At 39.6% G+C, this 27,220-nt stretch overlaps 1 long non-coding RNA gene across 1 annotated transcript in view; it reads right to left on the bottom strand.

The window, feature by feature from the left end:
- Positions 1–27,220, bottom strand: part of LOC114680275 (uncharacterized) — a 48,445-nt gene that overhangs the window by 5,518 nt on the left and 15,707 nt on the right. The window contains exon 4 of the long non-coding RNA XR_013397302.1: positions 10,846–10,888. This is a non-coding gene — a long non-coding RNA (uncharacterized LOC114680275). The remainder of the gene's footprint in view (positions 1–10,845; positions 10,889–27,220) is intronic.

Raw genomic sequence — 27,220 nt, 5'->3', positions numbered from 1 at the left:
CTACCTTTGAGATCATGGAAATTGTATGTTATATATAATGCTAGTTCAAGATTAATGAAAGTAGCCAATCCAATTGAAAAGGATGGGGGAATGCCTAAGCTTGTCTCAAAAAATGGTCAGAAAACAGAAGAATCTGCTTTTTATTTTTCTACAGGGGATTCATGTGAATGAGCTGCACACTGGCAAGTAGGCTCAATCCCTGCAAGTGAGGTAAAAACATCAGTGTACAATACAAGCATCCAGGTATCTAGGGCAAAGTAGGAGGGGGAGGGCTGTGTGCCTTCTCAGCAAAACACAAACAAAACCTACTGAAACCCACAAGTATGAAACAAGAACTATTATCCAAAATAGAATAATTTGGGACATACAAGTCAAATCCATCCCAATATTTGCATGATTTCATTTTTATAGGGCATTGACAAATGTAAATTGTTTTATTCCTTAAACAAAAAGTACTACTATCATAAACATGTTGAGTACCTCCTATGTGCAAGTAGACACTGATGATGCGAAGAGGGCTTAGGCTGGTCTCTCTTACCTCAAGAGGATAGATATAAGCAAGATAGTGATGTCTGCCGAGGGAAAAGGATGAAGGCAGAACAAAAATAACTTTTAATTGATGTATGACTAAGGGATTCTTTGTCGGGCTTCTCTCTCCTTTTTGGAAATTCTGACTTAAAATCAACAAAACTATGCAAACAAAATATAAGGCAATGGAAGGAGACTTGAGTTGTAAATTTATTCTCTTATATTCCAGTTAACATCTAATTAGCATAGAGAAGAAAATACATATTTTAGACTCATATAGGAAAACAGTACAAACCACAAAATTGATTCTTGTATTTCACGTGTCAATTTCTCAATATTATAAAAGCAGAACTCCTCTAGCATAAACATCATTTAAAATGCTTTGAAATTTAAAATGTATAGAATATGTAGAAACCTCTGAGTGGGGGGAAAAGAACCTGACTTAAGGAACTCAAAAGTGAGAGGCACATATATTCTTTATTAAAACGAACTTAATAAAGCAAAATTAACTCATTTTAGAAAACAGTTTAATTATGGGGTGCTACACACAGTGATACACACTGTGTATCATTTAGGGCACTCTAGGTGGTGGCAGTATTCATTCGCCTTATTGAGCCATAATCTCTTTATCAAATGTGACTGCATGATAGAAGGTACTTTTATTGCAAAGTTGTATTGAAATCCTGTTAAGTTTAACTTGAGTATGTTGACCGCAAAACACACATTTGAATGAAAGTAATGAGCCAAGATTCATAGCATCCTTGAGGTATGTGTCTCAAAGTAGTGGCAACTAGAACCACACCACTCATGAACATTGTCATGAAAATTTTGACCAACAGCACTTACCTGCGAGATAGTTGACATAAAAAGTGCTTAATGTATGTGAAATTTATAGAAAAATTAGATAACATCTGTGTATTAGTCAAGACTTCCAGAAAAACAGAACCCAATAGAATGTGTCTGTCTGTCTGTCTACCTAACTAATATCTATGTATCTATCTATTATCTATCATCTATCTATCTATTTATCTATCTATCTATCTATGTATCAATCAAGGTATTTCTTATAAGGAATTGGATCATGCAATTATGGAGGCTGACAAATCCTAAGACCTGCAATTGGCAACCTGGAGACCCAGGAATACTAATGGTGTATTCTAGTTCAAATTCAAAGGCCCGAGAATCAAGACAGCCGATGGTATAAGTTCAGGCCAAAAGTGGGCAGGCTCAAGATCCAGGAAGAGCCAATGTTTTTATTGGAAGAAACTAGTGTCTCCAGCTAGGAGGCAGTCAGGCAGGAGGAATTCCTTCTTATTAGAGGGAAGATCAGTCTTTTTGTTCCATTAAGGCTGTCAACTGATTGGATGAAGCCTACCCACATCAGGGAGGATCATCTGCTTTACTCAGTCTATTGATTTAAATATTAAACTCATCCAAATACATCCTCACAAAAGCACTCATAAAACATTTGGTCAAATACCTAGGTACCCCATGGCCCAGTCAAGTTGACACATACTATTAATCATCACACTCTATATTGCTTAAAACATATAATGCTGAAAGTGCATGTTAAATCTCCAAAATTGGCAGTGGTAAAAATATGAAACATGCATGATAGTGAAAACGTATGAACCAAAACATTGATTTAATAAATGTTTACAGTGACTATGTAAATGCCAACCACCCACTGTTCCAGGCACAACATATAAGGTGATGAACAAAGACAGTTTTCTAGGCCTGACAGAACTTACACTCAGTGAGAGAGAGAGTAAAAGAATAAGCATATATTTACAGAACATGATTTCAGGGAGACAAAAGTGCTGAGAGGAAAAGCAAAGTAGGCCCAGTGGAGAGGGACTACGTGGGTCGGCAATCTGGACTGCCAGGATATGGGGAGAGGAAAAGGCTCTCGTTATAGTTAATATTTTAGCAAATACAGTAATGATGTGAGGTAGTGAGGCAGAGAGATACGGGGAGGAGCATTCCAGGGAGAGGGAACAGTTCCTGAGATGGGAACAGATTAGTGCACTTGAGGACTAGCAAAAAGGCCAGTGTGGCTGCAGAACCACAGATAGTAGTAGGGGTGGAGTTGGAGATTGCCAGAAGCCAGATCAGATAGGGAGCAATTAGCATTTATCAATATCAATTAATAAGCGTCTCTGTATCAATGTTTTCATTCTCAACTTCCTCCTTTATTTAATATATTAGAAGTACACGAAAAACCATATAATCGAAAAAAAGGAAAAAAAATCAATATTTGAAAGTGTCTATAAACACTATGTTAATACACAACATGCCACGAGGACATGAGTTTTCAGTAAAACAAGCAAATAATTATATTGAAGCTAAATGTATCTCAGCATGAGAACATTTTACTTTGTAGTTGAATATTTAAGTACTGAGTTAAATGTTTCATATTACTAGTTTCTGGATCATGGATTGCTTTGCACTGGTTCTTACTAGAAGTGTTAGCACTGTACTAGTTTCCAGATGTTAAAAAAACTTTGATCATATACACAGGCTTCTAGAGAAAAATGAAGGCAAATACTATAGTTTTATGTATTTCTGAAATATTTAGAGATAAAGAGGAACTTTTGAGGAATATTTAAGCTTGTCGTTTCCCAAAATGCATCTTCATGAAGCCTGAGTATCTGTCAGTCTTATTACTGTTAGGAAAATATAAACCACTTGAAGGATTTAAACTAGAAGAGATATAATACAGTGAATGACTTATAAAGACATTAGGAAGGCTGAAGAACAAATAGGAGAAGTAGGGGATGCTAGAGAGATTTTTTTTAAAAAGGGAGAGAAATGAGACTAAAAGGTCAGAAAGTTGCTAATACCCCTAACTAGAACCTATGTGTTGCACTTGATTTTTGTGCTGTGGGTAGCTCTGCAGCTTGCCAGCACTGGAAATGCTGAGAGGCTATTCTTTCTGACAACGTTAGAATCAAAGTGTGGTCACCAAGGTAGCAGAGTCACCAGAGAGGTGGTGCACTTCCTAGGCTGCTGGAGTCACAGCAGCCTACCCCTTCTTGCACTGCCTTCATTGCTGGCAACTGTCACTACTGTCAGAGCAAGGACCATGCAGGTTTTATTTACTGGTCTCCTCCCAATGCCTCCCATTGGCAGAACAAATAGGATGCCAGCTGGCAAAGGCATCTGGGAAATGTAGTTTTCAGTACCCAAGCCCAGCAGCACTGATCAAAGAATTGAAATGTGTGGGAGCTAAGACCAAACAGAAAAATAACCAGCCCAGCCCAACCACTTGGCTAGTCAATATCACTGCCTTTAGCCACATTTAAGCTTCCAGGCAGCAATAACACCCTCTTTATGCTTCCACCTAGTATGATGCAATTAAGCCTTGTACAAGTGAAGATGGTCTTATCCTCTCTTAAAAACAAGCTGAGATACAAAGATCCACCAATCACATTATTCATCTCTTGTTCAGGTACAATCTCATCTGATTATTCTGTACCCAAGAGTCCAAATTATTAAGGAAACCACCACAGCACTCATAATATAAAATTATAATGAAAAGAAAGGAGATTAGCTAATATGTATATATGTGAATATGATAAGTGCATTATTTACCTACTCCTGTATAACAAATTACCCCAAGATGTAGGAGCTTAAAATGAAAAAACATTATGCTTCACCAGTTCCTGAGAATCAAGAATCAAGAAGTGGCTTAATGATAGTTTTGGCTCAGGGCTTCTCATAAAATTGCAGTAAGATGTTGGCCAAGGCTGCAGTCATCTTGAGACGGTTTGGCCCTATGTACCCACACCCAAATTTCATGTTGAATTGGAATTTCCAGTGTTGGAAGATGTACCTGGTGGGAAGTTCTTGGATCATGGGGGCAGAATTTCCCCTTGCTGTTCTCATGATAGTGAGTGAGTTCTCACAAGATCTGATTCTTTAAAAGGGTGTAGCACTTCCCTCTTCCCTCTCTGTCTCCTGCTCCGTCATGGTAAAATGTGCTTTCTTCCTTCCCTTTCCCCTTCCCCTTCCCCTTCCACAATGATTGCAAATTTGCTGAAGTCTCCCAGGCATGCAGGAGGATGCATGGAATGTACAGCCTGCAGAATCATGAGTCAACTCGAGCTCTTTTCTTCATAAATTACTCAGTCTCAGGTAATTCTTTATAGCAGTGTGAGAATGGACTAATCCACATCTGAAGGCTGGACTGGAGCTGAAGGATTCATTTCCAAGCTCATGCACATGGTTGTTGTCTGGAGTGCTTAGTTTCTTGCCATGTAGGTTTTTCCTTAGGACTATTCATGACCTAGTATCTGGCTTCTGCCAGAGCAAGTGGTGAGAGAGAGAGAGAGAGAGAGAGAGAGAGAGAGAGAGAGAGAGAGAGAGAGAGAGAGAGAAAGGAGAAGGAGGACAGAGAGAGACAGAATGGAAATACCAGGTGGCAGGAATCACTGGGACTATCTTGGAAGCTGGCTACCAAGACAAACAAGAAATAAAATAATACATGGCCACTATAATTGTTTCTGTAACATGTCATAAGGCTGAAGTTGATATCTATAACTTCCTGTCCCACTACCCTTTCTGTGTTCTCTTTTCACTCAGTCAGCACTTTAGCTAGCTAGGACATTTTACCACAATACTCTAAACTTTTATTCTTGGAGGATCAAAGTCCCTAGTCAGTCTACCTCAATTAAATTGTTATTCTTTTCTATTAATTTTATTAATTGACATAGAAATATCAGGAGGCGTCTCACAAAATCCTCTGGGCCCCAGATATACTCCTCCCTTTCCACCTCTGTGTGTTGTAGCAACCAAATTTCCTCTTGCTAATCAGAACCAATTATAACAGCCTGCACTTAAACCTTCTTTGTCTATTTGCTCTATAGCACGATGAGACCAAAATGACCAAATGGCAGTCCCAGTTTCCAACTGGAAACAATTGTTGTGTTCTCTGAGAACATACAAGAGTCCAAAGACATGAAGAGAAGAAATGAAAATTTTGTGAATGATTTTTAGGTATAATAGTTAGACAAGCCCTTTCAATTATCATGTTTTGATTCCTGGACTCATATATTCTGGTTATAGGAGAAAGATAATCAAATAGTGGCAGTGATTTTTTGCATACACCATGTCCTTTTGGATGGCACATATACTTTTCAGAGAATTAGCTCCGTAACTGGGTTTTCCCTAAGCCAACTCTATCAAGTACATTGAAAGATCAATGAATTCTTTGACCGTGGTATTATTGTCACTCTTATCTTTTTGTAAAATGAGCTGCTTTGTTAGAAGCAACACTATAATGGAAACAGGATGGTAAATATGGCACTACATATAGTGAATCTAGAAGAAATATAGTGGGCAAAAAAACAAACCCATAACCAGAAAAGGTATCTATTTCAGTAAGGACATGTCATTATTCCTTGTAGGGCAGAAGGGTCTATTGCAACCAGCCTGCCTCCAGGAGGCAGGTGTCATATCAGAGGTTTGGCATTAGTTCTTTCTACTGGTCAGTTGGGCAGTCAACAATGGTGGTGTTCAGGTTCTAGAGCTAGAGCAAGGAATATTAAGATGGGATTTCTTATTATACCTGAAATTAAGGAAGTTCTCAAAGAATAATGGGGGAATGTCAAAAGGATGTAGGAGCTAAGTTGAAGGGGCTCTCACTGGCCAGATCTGGGAAAAAGTGAGTTTCAAAATGAATAATGATAATAAAGAGTAAAGATCCACTAGTTGATAAGCTCTAAGATGGCCCACAAAGATTCTCAACTCCTAAGGCTCACGCCCTTGTGCAGTTCCCTCCCACATTGAATGGGGGCTGTGTTAGCAATGGAATGCAGTGGAGGCAGCAGAGCATGATTTCCAGGGTTAGGTCATAAGGCAATGCAGTTCCCACCTTAGTTTATTGGATGGCTCACTCTGGGGGAACCCAGAGTCCATGCTGTACGATACTCAAGACAGCCCTGGGAAGAGGTCTCCCACCAGCACCAAACACCAAATTGCCCAGTTTGTGAGTGGTCACCCTGGAGCAGACCCTTTCCTCCCAGTCAGACTTTCAGAAGACAAGCTGGCTCTGGACTGCAACCTTATCGGAGCCCTGCGCCAGGTCCAGCCAGACAAATCACTGAATTTGTGGCCCACAGAATGGGTGCAGGACAATAAATGATTACCGTTGTTTTAAATCACTAAGTTTTAGAATGATTGGCCATGCAGTATTGGACAATAAATCCATCCTAAAATAAAATAAGAATCCATGAGTTTCTCCCACATGATATAAATAAATAAATGGGAGGAGCAGGGAAGAAAAGGGCTTACAGTAGATTGCCAAGTAATACATGTAAAAGGATAATGGAGTTAGAAAATCACAATTTTTCAATCATCAGAGTGATAATTGACTTGTAAAATAGGTGTCAGAAGCTGCTAAAATTAGAGGGTGAGAATCTGATGAAGAACAGGATATTACACAGTCTCAAAGTATCTCCCACAAGAGGTTTATTAATGAGGAAGGGGAAAATAGTGACTTCACGCAGGAACAACATGGCAGACACCACCTTAACTGAATAAAGTTAACCTCCTCTGTAATGGGACTGTCACAGGTCATAATACTCCTTTCAAAAATGCATAACCTAAATTGAATGAGGAGGAAACACCAGACTAAGCCTAAACTGAGAGGCACTCTATAAAATTATCAAGTCATAAGATGACATGATAATGAGCAGAAAATATAACATGGGGTTGGTAACTCTGGGAACTCTCTGGGTGAAGAACTTGTTAACACTCTAACTTGTATGCATTATATAGACCTTCCTTATGGACAATATAAACCAAATTATATTTATTTTAAGCAGATTAATCTCCAGGCTATTTGTTTATCCTATTCCTTTTATTCCTCCTGATACACGAAAGGATATAGCTTTGGTTTAGCTTTATTCCACCTTCCTCTACCTTGTAACTTTCCTACCACAATGTATAAACAGGTGTTAGTTTTTGAAGATTTTGTCATGGATGTACATATGTGAAATCTTTAGCTTCTGCCCAGGAGGATTAAAAACATGAACTGGCCTTTTCTGAAACAGATTTTATCAATATGGCTAAGTTTCTTGCTAAACATTATGAAGGAATTCATTGCATATGTGAGTATATTTAAGGGAAGCATTAAAAAACCTTATAATTCATTAATCTTTCTAAAAGGCATGAATGTCCTAACTAGAATGCTAAATGCATTGGTGGGTGATGGTACCTAGCTTTGAGGTACCATGGGACAGATGAATTGCTTTGCAATACAACTGGCTAAGAATTGTGAGGAGGGAAAACAAAGGATGCAAGTTAGGTTGGGCAAATGGGGGTGGGCTAAAATGTAAAATATGTGCATAGGAAGTGAAGACTTGGGGAAGGAACAGGTCTAAAAGTCATTTTACAGCGAGCATGGTCTGCAGCATGACCTTATGAATCTCATTAAATGTTTGGTGTGCTCGGAGTTATGATGTAAACTGATAGAAAGACAAGTTCTGTGTGCCTATTGACATGGCTGAAGTTCTCAGCTCTGATGGAGGAGGACACTGCAGAAGACTGAGCTACATAAGCAAATAAGCAGCTGCTAACTTAGAATATGAGTCCCTTGGAAATGTCTTCTTTCCTGGGCCTTAGTTTGGTGGATGTTTAAAGATGATCAATAGTGATTTCCTGCCTTTTTTGGTACTAAGCCATTTTTTCAATGAGACAATTAATACATTTGGTGGATTTCTTAGGTCAGTTCACAGGCAAGCAAACTCATAAGAGGATGGGTAACAGTCTGTTCACTGGCTTTTTCTAAATAGATATGGTGAGTCATCTCTTCCCCTTGGGTTACCATCTGCTATGGTTTAGAAATCAGTCCCAATTTAAATAATCTACTTTCTATCTCTTTTTCTTCCTTCCTTTGATCCTCTTACACATGAGAAGTATTGACCTAGGACTCTTACATTCATTTCTTTTTCTGCATAGTAAATTATATTTTCTGAAAGTCTCATTCTCTTGTAAACCAGGTAACCTAGTAAGATGTATTACCATTTTGAGATTTGAAAGGGTATACAGTAAAAATACTAAATGTTCTGCAAGACTGAAGATTTTGAGTTAAAGAAAATGTATCATAGAGTTTCGGATAATGAATAGCTATGTTATAGCATGCAGAGGTTGTCATACAAAATCAGCAGCAATTTAAACAACTTCAGCAAAGTCTCAGGATACAAAATCAATGTGCAAAAAATCACAAGCATTCCTATACAACAACAGTAGACAAACAGAGAGCTAAATCATGAATGAATTACCTTTCACAATTGCTATAATGAGAATAAAATACCTAGAAATACAGCTAACAAGAGATGTGAAGGTCTTCTTCAAGGAAAACTACAAACCACTTCTCAAGGAAATGAGAGAGGACACAAACAAATGGAAAAACATTCCATACTTGGGAACAGGAAGAATCAATATTGTGAAAATGGCCATACTACCCAAAGTAATTTATAAATTCAATGCTATCCCCATTAAACTAACATTGACATCCTTCACAGAATTAGAAAAAAAAAATACTTTTAAATTCATATGAAACCAAAAAAGAGCCTGAATAGTCAAGACAATCCTAAGAAAAACAGCAAAGCTGGAAGGATCAAGCTGCCTGACTTCAAACCATACTACAAGGCCACAGTAACCAAAACAGCATTGCACCAGTACCAAAATAGACACATAGACCAGTGGAACAGAATAGAGACATCAGAAATAAGAGCACACATTTACAACTATCTGATCTTTGACAAACCTGACAAAAACAAGCAATGGGGAAAGGATTCCATATTTAATAAATGGTGCTGGGATAATTGGCTAGTCATATGCATAAAAGTAAAACTGGACCCCTTCCTTACACCTTATACAAAAATTAACTCAAGATGGATTAAAGGCTTAAGTGTAAAACCCAAAACTATAAAAACCCTAGAAGAAAATCTAGACAATACCATTCAGGAGATAGACACAAGCAATGATTGCAACAACAGCAAAAATTGACAAATGGGAACTAATTAAACTAAAGTGGACCTACACTGCAAAAGAAATTATCCTCAGAGTGAACAGAAAACCTACAGAATGGGAGAAAATTTTTGCAATCTGTCTATCTGACAAAGGTATGATATCTAGAATTTCCAAGGAACTTAAACAAATTTACAATTAAAAAAATCAACAAGTGGGCAAAGGACATGAACAGACACTTCTCAAAAGAAGACATTTATGCAGCCAACAAACATGAAAAAAAGCTCAACATCACTGATCAGTAGAGAAATGCAAATCAAAACCACAATGAGATACCATCTCACACCAGTCAGAATGGCAATTACTAAAATGTCAAGAAACAACAGATGCTGATGAGGCTGTGGAGAAGTAGGAACACTTTTACACTGTTTGTGGAAATGTAAATTAGTTCAACCATTGTAGAAGACAGTGTGGCAATTCCTCAAGAATCTAGAACTAGAAATACCATTTGACCCAGTAATTCCATTACTGGGTATATACTCAGAGGAATATAAATCATTCTATTCTGAAGATACATGCACACATATGTTCATTGTAGCACTATTTAAAATAGCAAAGATGTGGAATCAACCCAAATGTCCATCAACGGTAGGCTGGGTAAAGAAAATGTGGAACATACACACCATGAAATACTATGCAGCCATAAAAAGGAATGAGATGATGTCTTTGCAGGGACATAGATGGACCTGGAAGTGATTATCCTCAGCAAACTAACAAAGGAAAAGAAAACCAAACTGCCTGTTCTCACTTATAAGTTGGAGCTGAACAATGAGAACACATGGACACAGGGAGAAGAACAACACACACTGGGGCCTGTCAGGGGAATGGGGGTGGGGGAGCATCATGATAAACAGAAAATTCATGTGCGGCTTCATACTTAGGTGGTGGGTTGATAGGTGCAGGAATCCACCATGGCACATCTTTACCTTTGTAACAAATCTGCACATGTATCCTGGAACTTAATATAAAATAAAATAAAATAAAATTAAGAAAAAACAACAAAAACAAAATCAACAGTAATCTATATCATGCCTAGAAATGACAGGTGTCTCCCTCATAGAGACCCACCGGGTTCATAGCTAAAGTTATAGGCAATGCTAAGTATCAAAATCATTTTTATAGCATTTTGTTTTTTATGTAGCAGATAATTGAATATTTTTACCATAAATAAATATGGTCATTCTGAAAAGACAAACTTGTTGACAACTAATATACAGAGAGTCCAATGATGGCAATACACTTATGGAGAAGTCCTCAATGGTTTAAAGAGTTTCTACTCACCTTATTGGATGTTAATGGTTTGCCATATTGTCATCTTGGAAATCTTTAGAGACAAAAAAGATAATTCATGTGTTTAGCAAAGCAACTGCTTGGGATCAAAGAGACACAGAGAGGTATAAATCCTGTTTTTTATGCTGGTTAGATAAAGTCAGGTCTATCTGAGGGCACCCCTATCTGCTGGCCTCTCGTAGGGTCCCAATCTGACTGCACATGCTTGCAGCACTGCCTGGGATGCCCAATCAAGGTGTTTCCTGGGGGCTCACATCATAGCTCCTTCACCAGCAGACTCAGCCTGATCATCAGAGAGCTCTATCAGTGCAGCCTCCACTGACATGCAACAGCCCACCCACACCCTCTCCCACTTCAGCCTCTTCCATGCCTGCATTGCCAGGATGCACTAACCCATGGCCACACCCTCACTGCTTTGCCAGCATGCACACAGGCAGAACTCACTTTTTCTCCTCCACTGGGGGGTGTGTGTGTGCATGGGTACTGTGCTACCCAGCTGCTGCCTGTGTGAGTACATCCTGCTGCCCCTGCCTCCCTGATGAGCAGGCACCTGGCTGTGCTGCCACTGCTGACATCAGCACTCACACAGAAGCAAGCAACCCCACACTGCTCCCCACACCCCACTGCTGCTGCTGTGAATGTATGAATGGACACTGGTGGCCGCTGGCCCTATCCCCATCTTATGCTGCCACTGCCACCCAGCACTGTGAACATGCACATGGAGGCCACTAGCCTCATGTCTTCCAAAGCCCAGTCCCCACAGCCACTTCTGCCAGCACAAGTACAAACTTGGACACTGGCAACTCTGACCCAGCTGTTTCCCCCCAACCCTAGCCACTGGAAAAAGTATGCACAGTAATGATATAGCCTCCCTCCCGGTGGTCCCTGTCCCAGTCAACACCCATGCATCCTGCTGTGCTTCCATGGCAGCAGACATGTGTACGAATGAGCATGAGTCCTGCTGCCACTGCCCAGAAGAAGCACTTTAGCTGGCACCACACATCAGGGTGTTCTGGTCAGCAGACCAGGAACACCTTGGCACCTCAGCTTAGCAGGTTCCTAATCTCAAGGAGCCAGAGAACAACGCCAGGGCCTGCTACCAGCTCCCTAGAGTTAGAGTATACAGCCCAGGAGTGCTGAGCTGAGCTATGGCTCCCCTAAATTCTTCCAGAAATGAGGCCAGTTGACTCAATCCACCTTATACTACAATCAAACTTCCAAGGGCATCAACGAAAACACAAGCAAAGAAAACCATCCAAAGGACAGTAATTTCAAAGATTAAAGGAACATCAGCGGACACAGATTAGAAAGAACCAGCACAATAACTCAGTCTACTCAAAAAGCCAGAGTGCCTTGTTTCCCTCAATGACCACACTAGTGTCCTTACTAGCAACGATTCTTAACCAGGCTCATATGTATGAAATGGCAGAAACAGAATTTAGAATATGGATAAGAATGAAGATTATTGACATTCAGGAGAAAGTTGAAACCCAATGCACGACATCTAAAGAATACAATAAAATGATACAGGAAATGAAAGATGAAATGACCATTTTTTAAGAAAAAACAAAACTGATTTGAAAGAGCTGAAAACCTCACTTTAAGAATTTCATAACACAATCACAAGTATTAGCAGCAGAATTAGCCAGCTGAGGAAACAATCTCAGAGCTCGAAGACTGGTTCTCCAAAATAATTCAGGCAGACAAAAATAAAGAAAAAAGAATAAAGAATGAACAAAGTCTCTGAGACATATGGGATTATGTAAAGAGACCAAATCTATGACTCATAAGCATCCGTAAGGAGAGGAAAAGAAACCAAGCAACTTGGAAAACATATTTGAGGATATCATCCATGAAAATTTCACTATTTCAAATTCAGGAAATACAGAGAACTCTGCAAGATACTATACAAGTCATCCCCTAAGTATCCCCTTGTATATGTCTATACAAGACACATAGTAATCAAAGGTCTCCAAGGTCAAATGGAAAGAAAAATGTAAAACGCAGCTAGAGAGAAAGGTTAGGTCACTTACAGAAGGAACCCAATCAGGTTAACAGTGGACTTTTAGCAGAAATTATACAAGCCAGAAGAGATTGGGATCATATATTCAGCATTTTTAAAGAGAATAAATTCCAATCAATAATTTCATTTCCAACCAAATTAAGCCTCAAAAATGAAGAAATAAGATCTTTTTCAGACAAGCAAATACAAAGAGAAATCATTACCACTAGATCTGCCTTATAAGAAATCCTTAAGGGAATGCTAAATATAGAAAAGATCATTACAAGCCACCACAAAAACCTAGTGAATTACATACACTATTCACACTATAAAGCAACCACAAATCAAGTTTGCATAAAAACCAGTTAACAACATGATGACAGGATCAAATCTGCACATATCAACATATCAAGAGACCCATCTCACATGCAATGACACCCACCCAGGTCAAAGGAAAGAAGAAAGATCTACCCAGAAAATAGAAAACAGAAAAAATCAAGGGTTGCTCTTCTAATTTCAGACAAAACAGACTTTAAACCAACAATGATAAAAAAAAAAAAAAAAGAAAAAGAAGAGCATTACATAATGGTAAAGGGTTCAATTCAACAAGAAGACCTAATATGCTAAATATATATGGACCCAGCACAGGAACACTCAGATTCCTAAAACAAGTTTTTACAGATCTATAAAGAGACATAGATAACCACACAATAATAGTGGAATACTTCAACACTCCACTGACAGTGTTTATTAGACAGATCTTTGAGGCAAAACACTAACAAGATATTCAGGCCCTTGACTCGACACTTGACCAAACAGACCTAACATTTACAGAACTTTCCACCCAATAACAAGAGATTATGTATTCATTTCATCTGCACATTAGACATACTCTAAAATCAGCAACTCAATCAGCCATAAAACAATCACCAGCAAATTAAAAAAAAAACACACCCAAAAAACCAACCACACTCTCAGACTACAGCAAAATAAAAACAAAAATCAATACTAAGAAAATTACTCAAAATCAAACAACTGCAGGGAAATTAAACAACCTTCTCCTGAATGACTTTGGGTAAACAATAAAATTAAGGCAAAAACCAAGACATTTTTTGAAACTAACGAAAAAAAAGACCAGAATCTCTGGGAGACAGCTAAAGTAATGTTAAGAGGGAAGTGTATTTACTAAAAAACCCACATCAAAAAGTTAAAACAATCTCAAATTAACCACATAATATCATGCCTAGAGAAAATAGAGAAAGAGGAGTAAACCAATTCTAAAGCTAGCAGAAGAAGAGAAATAACAAAAATCAGAGCTGAACTAATGGAAATTGAGATGGAGAAAACCATACAAAGAAAAAATCAATGGATCCAGTAGTTTGTTTTCTGAAGGAACAAATATAATCAATAGATTGTTAAACTTATGAAGAAGAAAAGAGGGAAGATCCAAATAAACACAATAAGTAATTATAGGGAGGACATTACCAACCACCCCACAAAAATACAAAAAACTCTCAGAGACTACTATGAACACTTCTACGCTCACAAACTGGAAAACCTAGAAGAAAGGGACAAATTTCTAGAAACACATAACCTCCCAAGATTGAACAAGGAAGAAATTGAATCCCTGAACAGACCAATAATGAGTTCTGAAATTGGATCAGCAATGAAAAGCCTACCAATCAGAATAAGCCCAGGACAGATGGATTCACAGTTGAATCCTGCCAGATGTGTAAAAAGCTGGTATCTTTCCTACTAAAACAAATCTAAGCAATTGAAGAGGTGGGACTTTTTCCTAACTCATTCTGTGTGGCCAGCATTATCTTGATACCAAAACATAGCAGAGAAACACACACAAAAGAAAACTTCAGGCCATTATTCTCAATGAACATAGATGCAAAAATCTTCAACAAAATACTAGGAAACCAAATCCAGCAGCACATCAAAAAGCTAATTCACAATGATCAACTAGGCTTTATCTCTGGTATGTAAGGTTGGTTCAACATACATAAATCAATAAATATTATTCACCACATAAACAGAACTAAGAACAAAACCCACATCATCCTCTCAATAGACACAGAAAAGAATTTCAATAAAATTCAACATTCTTTCATCTTAAAACCCTCAACAAGCTAGGCATTAAAGAGCATACATCAAAATAATAAGAGCAATCTATGACAAACCCACAGTTACCATCATCCTGAATGGGCAAAAGCTGGAAGCATTTCCCTTGAGAACATCAACAAGAAAAGTAGGCCCACTCTCACCACCCTTTTTCACCATAGTATTGGAAGTCCTAGCTAGAACGATCAGGCAAGAAATAGAAATAAAAGGCACCCACGTAGGAAGACAGAAAGTCAAACTATTTCTCTTCGCAGATGGTATGTTTCTCTACCTAGAAAATCCTATAGACTAGGCCCAAAAGCTGCTAAATGTGATCAACAATTTCAGCCAAGTTTCAGGGTACAAAATAAATGTACAAATACCAGTAGCATTTCTATAAACCAACAACATCCAAACCAAGAATGCAATCTATTCCCAATAGCCACAAAAAGAGTAAGATACCTAGGAATACAGCTAACCAGGGAGGTGAAATATCTCTACAATGAGAATTATAAAATACTGCCCAAAGAAGTCAGAGGTGACACAAACAAATGAGGAAAACCATTCCATGCTCATGGATAGGAAGAATCAATATTTTGAAAATGGCCATGCTGCCCAAAGAGATTCATAGACTCATGCTATTCCTATCAAGTTACCAATGACATTCTTCATAGAATGAGAACAAACTATTTTAACATTCACATGAAAGAAAAAAAGAGAGACAGAGAGAGAGCCTGAATAGCCAGGTCTATCCTAAGCAGAAGAACAAACTGAAGGCATGACATTACCTAACTTCAAACTATACCACAAGCTACAGTAACCAAAACAATGGTACTGGTACAAAAACAGGCACATAGACCAATGGAACGGAATAGAGAGCCCATAAATAAGGCCACACATATACAACCATCTGATCTTCAAAAAGGTCTATAAAAAAGAGTAATGGGGAACTGACTCCCTATTCAATAAGTGGTGTTGGGATGACTGGCTAGCCATACGCAGAAGATTGAAACTCTTTTTACATCGTATACAAAAATCAGGTCAAGATGGATTTAACACTTAAATGTCAAATCTAAAACTATAAAATTATTGGAAGATAAGCTAGGAAATACCACCTTGATATAGACCCTGTCAAAGATTTCATGAGGAAGACACCAAAATCAGATGAATGGGACCTAATTAAACTAAAGAGCTCCTATGAAGCAAAATATACTATCAATAGAACAAGGAAACAACCTACAGAGTGGGAGAAAATATATGCAAACTTGCATCTGACAAAGGTCTAATATCCAAAATCTGTAAGGAACTTAAATTCACAAGCAAAAAAACACAAACAACCCCATTGAACGGTGGACAAAGAACCTGAACACTTTTCAAAAAAAACCATATACATGGCAACCGTATATACAAAAATGCTCAACCTCACCAATAAGTAGAGAAATGTAAATCAAAACCACAGTGAGATACCATCTCATGTAAGTCAGAATGGCTATGACTAAAAAGTCAAAAAGTAATAGATGCTGGTGAGGCTGCAGAGAAAAGGGAACATTTAAACACTGCTGATGGGAATGCAAATCAGTTCCATTGTGGGAAGGAGTTTGACAGTTTTTCAAAGAACTTAAAGTAGAATTATCGTTAGACCCAGGAATCCCATTATTGGGTATATACCCAAAGGAATATAAATTGTTCCACCACAAAGACACCTGGATATGCACATGAATATGTTCACTGCAGCATTATTCACAAAAGCAAAGATATGGAATCAACCTAAATGCCCATCAAAAGTAGACTGGATAAAGCAAATTGGTACATATAAACCATGGAATGCTACACAGTCCTATAAAAGCCTGAGACTGTGTCCTTTGTAGGAACATGGATGTAGCTGGAGGCCATTATCTTAAGTGCATTAACACAGGAACAGAAAACCAAATACTGCATGTTCTCACTTATCAGTTGGAGCTCAACATTAAGTACTGTAATAGTGCATTCTTGTACTGTAATAAAAAAACTACGTGAGACTGGGTAATTTATGAATAAAAAAGGTTTAATTGGCTCACAGTTCTGCAGGCTGAACAGACTTCTGCTTCTGGGGAGGCCTCAGGAAATTTACAATCATGGTGAAAGGCAAAGGGGAAGCAAGCACATCTTTACCTGGTCGGCAGGAGGGTGGGGGGAGGTTCTACACATTTTCAAACAACCAGATCTCATGAGAACTCTATCACAAGACAGCACTAGGGGGATGGCGCCAAACCATTAGAAACCACCTCTATGATCCAATCACTTCCTTCCAGGCCCTTCCTCCAACATTAGGGATTACAATTTACATGAGATTTGAGTGGGGATACAGAGCTAAACCATATCGAGTACACATGGACACAAACAGGGCAACAACACACCAGGGCCTACTGGAAGGTGGAGGGTGGGAGGAGGGCAAGGATGCAAAAACTGCCCATCAGGTACTATGCTGATTACCTGGGTGACAAAATTGTCTGTACACCAAACGCCTGTGACATGCAATGTGCCTGTATAACAAACCTCCACATGTACCCCTGAACCTAAAATAAAAGCTATAAAAAAGTGGTGAGTGAGCAAATGTGAACAAAAATATATTCTCACCTGGGGCAACATGTAAGATGCCAACCATCTGTTCATTTCATTTTCCAGGAAATGGAAAGAATGGGAATAAACTTCTTATTTTAATTGAAGAAAAAAGAAATGGTGAAGTCATTTAGTGGGTCCAGAAACTGTCATCTATTATGTTTTCAGATTTTCAATGGGCTTATCATACTATTGCTTAGCCCTAATAAACCCCCTGCCTGGAAAATACTTTTCCCTTCAAACCGAGATTCATTTCTGCTGGAAAATCACCCCTGCCAGGCACTTAAACTAAAGCTGCTGCTGATGCTTCTGATGCCTGCTCACCCAGGGCCATGGTTCTCAAGGTGTGGTCCCTGAACAAGAACTATCAGCCTCACTGAGGACTTTTTAGGAATGCTGATTCTCAGACCTCACCCAGCCCTACAGAATTGGAAACTTTGGAGCTGAGGCCCAGCAACCTGGGTTTTTGTGTTTGTTTGTTTGTTTTTTAATTTTTTTTGAGACAGAGTCTCGCTTTGTCGCCCAGGCTGAAGTGCCCTGGTGCGATCTCGGCTCACTGCAAGCTCCGCCTCCCAGGTTCACGCCATTCTCCTGCCTCAGCCTCCCGCCTAGCTGGGAGTACAGGCACCCGCCACCACGCCAGGCTAGTTTTTTGTATTTTTAGTAGAGACGGGGTTTCACCGTGTTAGGCCACCTGGGTTTTAACAAACTCTCCAGGCGATTTAAATGCACCCTAAATGTTTGAGAAACACTGCCTAAAGGGATGAGAGAGGAAAATATCTCAAACATGAGGATCTCAATATTGTTTTTTGTCTCAAATTCTATATATTTACCAAGTGCTCTCCCTCCAGGCATACCTACAGACACCTGTAGTAACTGTGTTCCCACCTAGAAATGATTTGGCATTTTGAAACTGGATTCTATGAACACACCAAGTGAATTCTAAAATAATCTCTCCAATTTCCTCCTTGGTCCTGCTTGCAAATGGAATTTTGGGCAGCAAATCTAGTCTTTCCTGTCTAGCTGTTAATCACTTAAAGGAAGCATTATGTAGCACGTGTAGAATTGAACTGTCTTACCACCCCCAGCTAAGAAGACAGTAAAACCAATAAAAATTGTTCTCTCTCCACCATATTATGTCCTAAGTGAAGAATGCCTGTTTTTCCTCTGTGGTTGTGTCTTCCCCACTGCAATGACTGCATGGCGAACTGAAGGGTCAGCCTGTACCTGGTTCTCCCCGCGCCTGCTGGAGGCTTGTGCTCAAGCTGAGAACCTTGCAGTCGGGGTCACTGGAGAACCAAGTTCTTTTTCAGTCCTTGCTGAGGCCCAAGCTTATGTAGGTTCAGTGAGTTCTGAGCATCATTTTCTTGAGTCCTCAAAGTACACTCCCCTGTCTACACAAACAGCCATGGCTTGCACATAAAGTTGTCATAAGGTGAGGTTACCCAGTATGATTAAAAACTTTTACCGTAGCTTCCAGCTCCATCCAAGTCCCTGTAAAGGACATGATTTCATTCCTTTTTATGGCTATATAGTATTCCATGCTGTATATGTATCACATTTTCTTTATCCAATCTATCATTGATAGGCATTTGGGTTGATTCCATGTATTTGCTATTGTGAATTATCCTCAGCAAATTAATGTAGGAACAGAGAACCAAATACTGCATGTTCTCACATATAAGTGAGAGCTGAACAATGATAACACATCGACACAGGGAGGGGAACAACACACTGGAGTCTGTTGTGGGTGGGGACAGGGGGAGGGAGAGCATCAGGATAAATAGCTAATGCATGTGGGGCTTAATGCCTGGGCAATGGGTTGATGGGTGCAGCAAACCACCATGGCACACGTTTACCTGGGTAACAAGCCTGCACATCCTGCACATGTATCCCAGAACTTTAAATTAAATTAAATTTTAAGAAATCACCATAGGCCATTACACAATTTTAAAAACTCATCTGACCTTTTATGATCCCATAGAAAGTGTGAAGGTCAATTACTGTTTATACAGTGAAGTTCAATGTCTAAAGCCAGAAAACCTTGCTCCCACTAACAGCCTATCTTCCACAAATTCCCCTCTTCTATTTGTCAGTGTTCCTTGTTCATGCACTAAGTACTGAGGTATGTGACAGGTCCTAAAACAAAAACACACACTTTTATCTCAGCTGGATATCTGAATAAGCTGAGAAATGAAACGTGGAGTAAGACATAAAATGTATTATGACAAAGGCTTAGTTGGAGACTAAAGTTTAGTTCAGAGGGCAAATGCACAGCTTGTGAAAGCCAGGCTCACAGGCAGTGCCAGAGCCTGGGAGTGCAGAGGGAAATGGCAGCTTGCTTCACACCCCTACTCGAAGAGGAAGAAGGCAGAGCTGAGCCAAGCAAGCTCCATTCATCCTTCCTGAAATGTATCCTCCTCAAAGTTGACACTTAGTAGTCAGAGGAGTCTTCCACCTCATGGGGATAAACTGAGCAAAGGAGCAGAGGGAGGCTCGGTCTTGGAATTACACCAACTGAGCCCCTTCACGTGGAAGGGAACAGCAGCATTGGTTTTTCCTTCGCAAAGAAGAACAAAATGTTTTAAATAGTCTCTGTCCATGACATATGTGAGCTGTTTGTCTAAGGTGTGGAGGGCCTGTGCATTCATGCTATCTAAGATATATTTAAATATGCTTTGTAAAGTTGTGTCCAGCATTTAAAAGCAAAGAATTTTAAGAAACATGAGCTTTTTGGCCAGGCACAATGGCTCCCACCTATAATCCCAGTACTTTGGAAAGCTAAGGCAATAGGATTGCTTGAGGCCAGGAGTTTGAGACCAGCCTAGGCAACATAGTGAGACCATTTCTCTACAAAAAAATTAAAAAATATAAATTAGCCAGGCGTGGTGGCACATACCTGTAGTCCCAGCTACTTGGGAGGCTAAAGCAGGAGGATCATTTGAAGCCAGAAGTTTGTGGCTGCATTTAGTTATGATTGTGCCACCTCACTGCAGCCTAGGTGACAGAGTAAGATCTTGTATCTTAACAAAATTTTAAAAAAGAAAGAAATATGAGCTTCTTGAGTCAAAATTTGTATCACAGGTTGGTTTATAAAACTGCACAGAAAACTGAAGATTAAAAAAATACATTTTACAAAGGGTGTAATTTCAATGAGTGGGTCGAGCGGGTCAAGTGGAAAGAATTTCTAGTTTCCTGCAAGGAACAATAATTGATTCTGCTTTGTGCCTTTCTCCCTTTTACAACTACGGATGGGTGGAGCAGAAAGCTACATGGAGTCAAAGCTAGTTTTTCTCTCTCCAAAGAGTGCAACTTCACTGAATATTTCTGCTAAATAACTTGTTCTTTTCAGTTACTGAGTTTTTAAATGAGAGATTAGTGTTCCACATTCATCATCTGTAATCAATTTGCCTTTAAATATATATGACATGGGAAAGAAATGACTTCATGAGAATTCTGCTTCGTGGCATTACAGTTTTGTAGAACTCTGATAAAATCTTCTTAATGTGAGTATTAAGGAACCAAACAGACTTTCAAGTAGCCTACCTTTAAAAAAATAAAAAAATAAAAATAAATCAGAGACAATTGCTATGGTTTAAATGCTTGTGCCCCACTCAAAATTCATGTTGAAACTTGATTCCCAAGGCAACAGAAAAAGAGGTGCAGACTTCAAGAGGGGGTTAGACCATGTGGGCTAATGGATTAATGCCTTATAAAAGAGTTTTTGCCATGTGAAGATATAGTATTCATCCCTTCTGAAGGATGCAGCAACAAAACTGAATCTTGGAAGCAGAGAGGGCAACCCTTATCAACCATCAACCTGCCAGTGCCTTGATCTCGGATTTCCCAGCCCCGAGAACTGTGAGAAATAAATTTCTGTTGTTTACAAGTTATTCAGTCTCAGGTATTTTGTTATAGCCCCACAATCGGACTCAGACAAGAATACTATAAAAATTGGTCAGATTATAAAAATGTTTGACAAATTATTTACTGATTCAAAATAATTTATAACTATTTCTTGTATATAGGTGTATGTCTCTAATTTTGGGATGATTTTCTAAAATATCAGTGATCTTTACCCAAGATTCCTTAATAGCGATGGTGTAATACTAGTCACATAGTGACATCATTCAGTAAAGTACTAGCTCACAGTTGTAGTGTGACTCTACAATCTGGAAGGTCTAAGAGTTTGTAAATTGGAAAGCACTACACCTGAGGGAAAATTCAACTCAATGAAATTGATAGAAAATCACATTTCCTTTTTAACCACCATGCTTCTAACTGGAGGAGGAGATCATCTAAATGTAATGCCTTAGGGTGAGCAAAAGTTTAACTGTTTTGAATTTTAATCTAGAAGAGAAATTGGCTCTTCCACATATCACTCACCAAATCAACTCATTCTTGTAAGTGGTTGATTTTTGCATAGTGAAAGTGGTCCAGAGAGATGGAGATCTGTGTGTGGAGACTGGATTTCAGGCTTGGATGGGATGTTTAGCACCCAGAGCACAGTATGAGGCAGGCCAAGGGGCTGTACACACTGAGGTAGCTCAATGATCCATGTGCTGGGTTTAGTCCTAATCACAAGGATCCATCTACTAAAGAATTGACAAGCCTGACAAAGCACAGAGGAGGCCAAGATTAAGTCCTCAGAATCAGGCTTTGAACAACATTGATAAAAGAAAACTGAAAATTCATCTTTTTTAGTATGTTTTTGATGCTTTCTCATTGGCATTATTTGGTAGCATTGACTGTGAATGTTCATTTTCTTTTTTTTTTTTTGAGACAGAGTCTCGCTTAGTCGCCCAGGCTGGAGTGCAGTGGTGCGATCTCGGCTCACTGCAAGCTCCGCCTCCCGGGTTCATGCCATTCTCCTGCCTCAGCCTCCCGAGTAGCTGGGACTACAGGCGCCCGCCGCCTCGCCCGGCTAATTTTTTTGCATTTTTAGTAGAGACGGGGTTTCACAGTGTTAGCCAGGATGGTCTCGATCTCCTGACCTTGTGATCCGCCCGCCTCGGCCTCCCAAAGTGCTGGGATTACAGGCGTGAGCCACCGCGCCCGGCCGAATGTTCATTTTCAAAGCAGGTATTTGAGATGAGCTACAGGCCACTTAGGATGATTTTGTGAGAAAACGTATCCATTACGATCGGCAAGTTACTGTAGAGAGCTTGGGACAATTTGGATATAGAAAGTCGTATTGAGAGCTAGTCACAGTTTTCTTCTATGTACACTCACTATACCTTTTAAATACACCTACTACAATGGAGAAACAGTTCTTACAATTCAATGTGAATTTCATGCAAAAGTTTGGTAAAAATTTTGAGCATCAACTGCCTGCAATCATTGAATAAGAGAAAATTCTTGCATTCAAGCAGCTGAGAGAGAAAATCAACAGTTATAATTACAATGACAAAGATATGCAAAAAGGCTGTGTAAGGTAATTTTATCTAGTCTGGAAATTGAATGGAAGTTTCCTACAGGAAATGCTGCTTGAATTGTGCCTGAATAAATAGTTCCTAGCCAGCAAAGAAGGGAGGGTGAGCAGAGACTATTTCTAGTGGATGGAGGAGAATGGATAAAACCTCAGAGGTATGAAAAGAGAGATGGGAAACACAGCAGTGTGTCCAGGGAGTCACAAGCCATTGGAAGCATGACAGGGCAGAGTGAGAGACTGGAGTGGTGGGGGTTGAGGCTGGGTCATTACATGGAGCAGGTCATGGTGAACAGTGTAAGAGCTCTGGTCTTAATCCTTAGGCAGTGCAAGAGCCATGGGAGATATTTTATGTGGTAGCTTCCCGGGTGAAGATGTCCATGAAGACTTTGGATCTGGCGTTAAGAAGTATTGCCAAGATCAAGGCTGCTGCTACAGATTTGGAAGTCAGCAGCTCAGGGATAGAAATTAAAACCATGAAGTGAGTGGGATAACCCAGGAGAATGTGTGGAATATAGAGGCCCATGGTCCAAAGGTGGAACATGAATGCGAGGTCTTATAGGACACAAAAAAGTATCCATCAGCTCACAGAAAAGTCAGGAAGACATGGGTTGAGGGGTGGCATGGGGGAAGTGAGCCTTAGAAAGAACTAGTAGGATTGGAGAGAATTTGATCAAGAGTTGGGTCAAGAATGAGACTGGGAACTCCCAACAAAAGTTTAATTTTAATAGCCTCTGATTAGCTATGCTTGTATTGAGCAAGCTTTTACCCACAAAGTAGCAATTAATCAGTCTGAGAAACACGCTGACTTGTTGGGTAAGTCATTTGTGTCAACTAGCACTGTGTTCTCCAGTAACAATAGTTGCTATCATACATGACTACATATATTTGAATTAATTCAGATGAAATTAAAACTGAATTCCTCAGTAGCACCAGTGGCACTACATACTAGTAGTACTAGTAGCACCAACACATTTCAAGTGCTCAATAGCCACATTTGGTTATGATCCTAGTAGCTACCATATTGAACAGCACAGATATATGATAGAAAGTCCTACTGGACATTGCTAATCTAGAAAATAATTGATGGGTCTGTTATTGCCCAAGAAAGGAGCCACGGAATCAAAATGCAGCTCACCTGTAGGCAAATTAAAGATGTGGTCTCAGTATTTACTCAGTTCTATGTTTATAATATAAAATATTACAGTATTGTTACTAAAATACTTTGAAAACTGAAATTATTTGGAGATAATTACAGGAAATTAGTATTTAGCAGTACTAAGTAGAGGCGAGTCCCCGTTCCTTGTGTTCACTGTTGATAAAATGTGGATATGCTGCCATCATCTGGTTAACTAGGAAAATTGAATTAATCATTTTAATTTTGCATTTACTTTCTCAAAGTCTGCCCAATGATATAAACCTTATATGTACCAAGACATACTTTGCTTTTAGAAAAAAACATTTTTTACCATCTCGAATCCAAACCAATGATCTAAAGTGGTTACATAGTTCAATGGCATAAAGTGAGAGGTCAGTGGGCCCCAAAATACTGTTTTACTGAGAAAAAAAATGTAGGCTAAAAAGTAAAAGTATCTCCTTAAATTTGTGGTTTTTAAGAAATCATTCTTTATATTGGAAAGCAGTAATGCTAGCTTCTACTGATAAACATTAATAATAATCACAAAACATTAAAATGAAATTAATATCTATCATGGAAATGATTTAAAAGATGAAAGCAGGAATTCACCAAATATGGTATTTAATCCTGGTATGGTATTTGCTATGGTATTTAATACTGCCTTTGGTTTGGATCTGTGTCCCCATCCAATTCTGGACCAGGCATGGTGGGTCACACCTGTAATTTCAGCCCTTTGGGAGGCAGAGGCAGGCAGATCACCAGAGTTCAGTAGTTCCAGGCAAGCTTGGGCAAGCAATATAGGGAAAGGAAACCTCGTCTGTACAAAAAAAAAAAAAAAAAAAAATTACCGAGGCATGGTGCTCACTTGTTCTCCCAGTTACCAGGGAGGCTGAGTTGGGAGGATTGCTTGAAGCCTAGGAGGTCAGGAGATCTTTCTCGAAGGGTAGGGGAAGGGGAAGGGGAAAGAGAAAAGAGAAGAGAAAAGAAAAGAATGACCCAGTGCTGGAGGTGGGTCTTTGTGGGAGGTGATGGGATCATGGAGGCAGCTTCTAATGCTTCAGCACCATTCCAATAGTGCTGTTGTCATGATAGGGTTCTCATGAGATCTGGTGTAGCACCTCTCCCCTCTCTCTCTTCCTTTCTACTCTCACTATGTAAAATGTGTTTGCTTCCCCTTTGCCTTCCACCATGATTGTAAGTTTCCTGAGGCCTCCTAGAAGCAGAAGCCACTATGCTTCCTGTACAATCCGCAGAACTGTGAGTCAATTAAACCTCTTTACTTTAGAAACTACCCAGTCTCAGGTATTTCTTTATACCAATACAAGAACAGACAAATAATACACATGAGGATGCTGGCCAGGTGGAGGATGCTGCTGGCCTGGCTGATTCAAGCATGGTGGGGCCAGCTGGTGCATTGCCTATAGATACCAAGTGCCTCCTTAACTGGCAGCAAAGTGCAAATGGCTAATTGTCTTTTTGTGAGAGAGTGTGTGTATGTGTGTGTGTGCGCACATGTGTGTGTGATCCCAAATAACTGGTATAGTTGGTTTTTCTGACTTGGCCAGCTCTATAATGAAAATAAATTCTCAGCTTTGCCATATGAATTTATAAGAGCAATTAAATAGTATAATCAAAGTCTAGAAGAGTAGTGGTGAGAATATGAGGGCAGGAAAATGAGAAAGAAATGCAAAGTATAAAGTAATGATGTCCAAGAAAAACAGAAGCTTTTCAGCTCCAGTTATTCTAAAGGTGGCCAGGAGGTGGTAGCAGAGCTGCAGGTAAGACAGCATGGTCTTCCTAATAGGTGGAACTGAAGCAAATATGTGCACAACCTTAACTGTTTCTCTTTATGAGACAAAGCCAGTAACACGATCTAAATAACCATATCCTCAAGAGAAATCTGCTTTCACCTTGAGAATGACTGATTTTAAGTATAATTTACAGAATTTACACATAGTCTCTGCTTCAAAAGGGTGAGGGTGGTATGGGGCGAGGACAGGAAGGAACAAGCCCACCATGAGAGAAGAAGATGGACTATTGTCCACCCTAGGAGAGATCGTCCGGAGAAGAACAACTCCCTATTGTATGTGGTTACAAGAAACCCTCCTAGGTGGTTCAGTGCATGGGAAGCAGTTATTCGAAAGCAGTCTCTCAGACATCTGGGATGGAGGGACTGAGCCTCTCACTGCTGGCACGTGTCACCGATGTGCACACAAGCAGCTTGTATTAGGCCTCCTTCTGGCCAGAATGAGCAGCTCCTGATAAGGTGATGAGGATTATAGAGATGAAAAGCAGGTGGGAAGCAGGTGGGATGCAGGTGCTGAGGCAGACATCAGAACCAAGGTCCTCAGTCAGTGTGAGGAAGACACCAGAACTGAGGTCCTCAGTCAATGTAAGGAAGCCATCGTTTCCAACTTGGGCTGCATCATACGAACTGTGGGGTGTTTTAAAAGAGTCACACCCACGACCAACCAAATCGAAATATCCAGGAGCAGGACCACGACATCTATATTTTTAAATCACCAGAGGATACCAAAGTGCAGGCAAAATTAAGAACTGGTGGCTTGGAGTTGACGTCTAAGACAAGGAAAGAGAGAGGCAGCTGAGGCCAGGCAGGACGCAGGAATGCAGGAAAGAGGTTAGGTTGGTCAGCAGTGATCCAAGGAGATACACATTTTTAAACAAATCTGACCATTAATGTATTTCTTTTTTCACTGCTTGATACAATTACATGATTCCCAGCATTGGATTAAGCATTCTTAGAATAAGGCCTGTAAGCTTTAAATACAAAGCTTAGGTAATTGATAAAACCTCACAACTCTAGAATATTGCAATATTTCAGCACCATTGTATGTTTAATACATATGTTGTGATTTATTTTACATATGCTGTTTTAAAGGATTTGTATTATTTTTGCATGGAGTGCTCCAGAACTTCATTGCCGGCATATTCCTCCCCTAGAACCTAGTCCTGCCCTTGGTTGCCCAGCTGTGCAGGTAGAAGGCAGGACCACAGTCTGGTGGCTCTGTAAGAAGATTACAGAGCCAGCTCAACAGGAAAGTCTGAGGCAACAGGACATGCAGCCAGCTCATGC

This window comes from Macaca mulatta, chromosome 8 (assembly GCF_049350105.2).
Source record: "Macaca mulatta isolate MMU2019108-1 chromosome 8, T2T-MMU8v2.0, whole genome shotgun sequence".
NCBI classification, from domain to species: domain Eukaryota; kingdom Metazoa; phylum Chordata; class Mammalia; order Primates; family Cercopithecidae; genus Macaca; species Macaca mulatta.
This window is presented reverse-complemented; position numbering and strand designations above follow the sequence as displayed.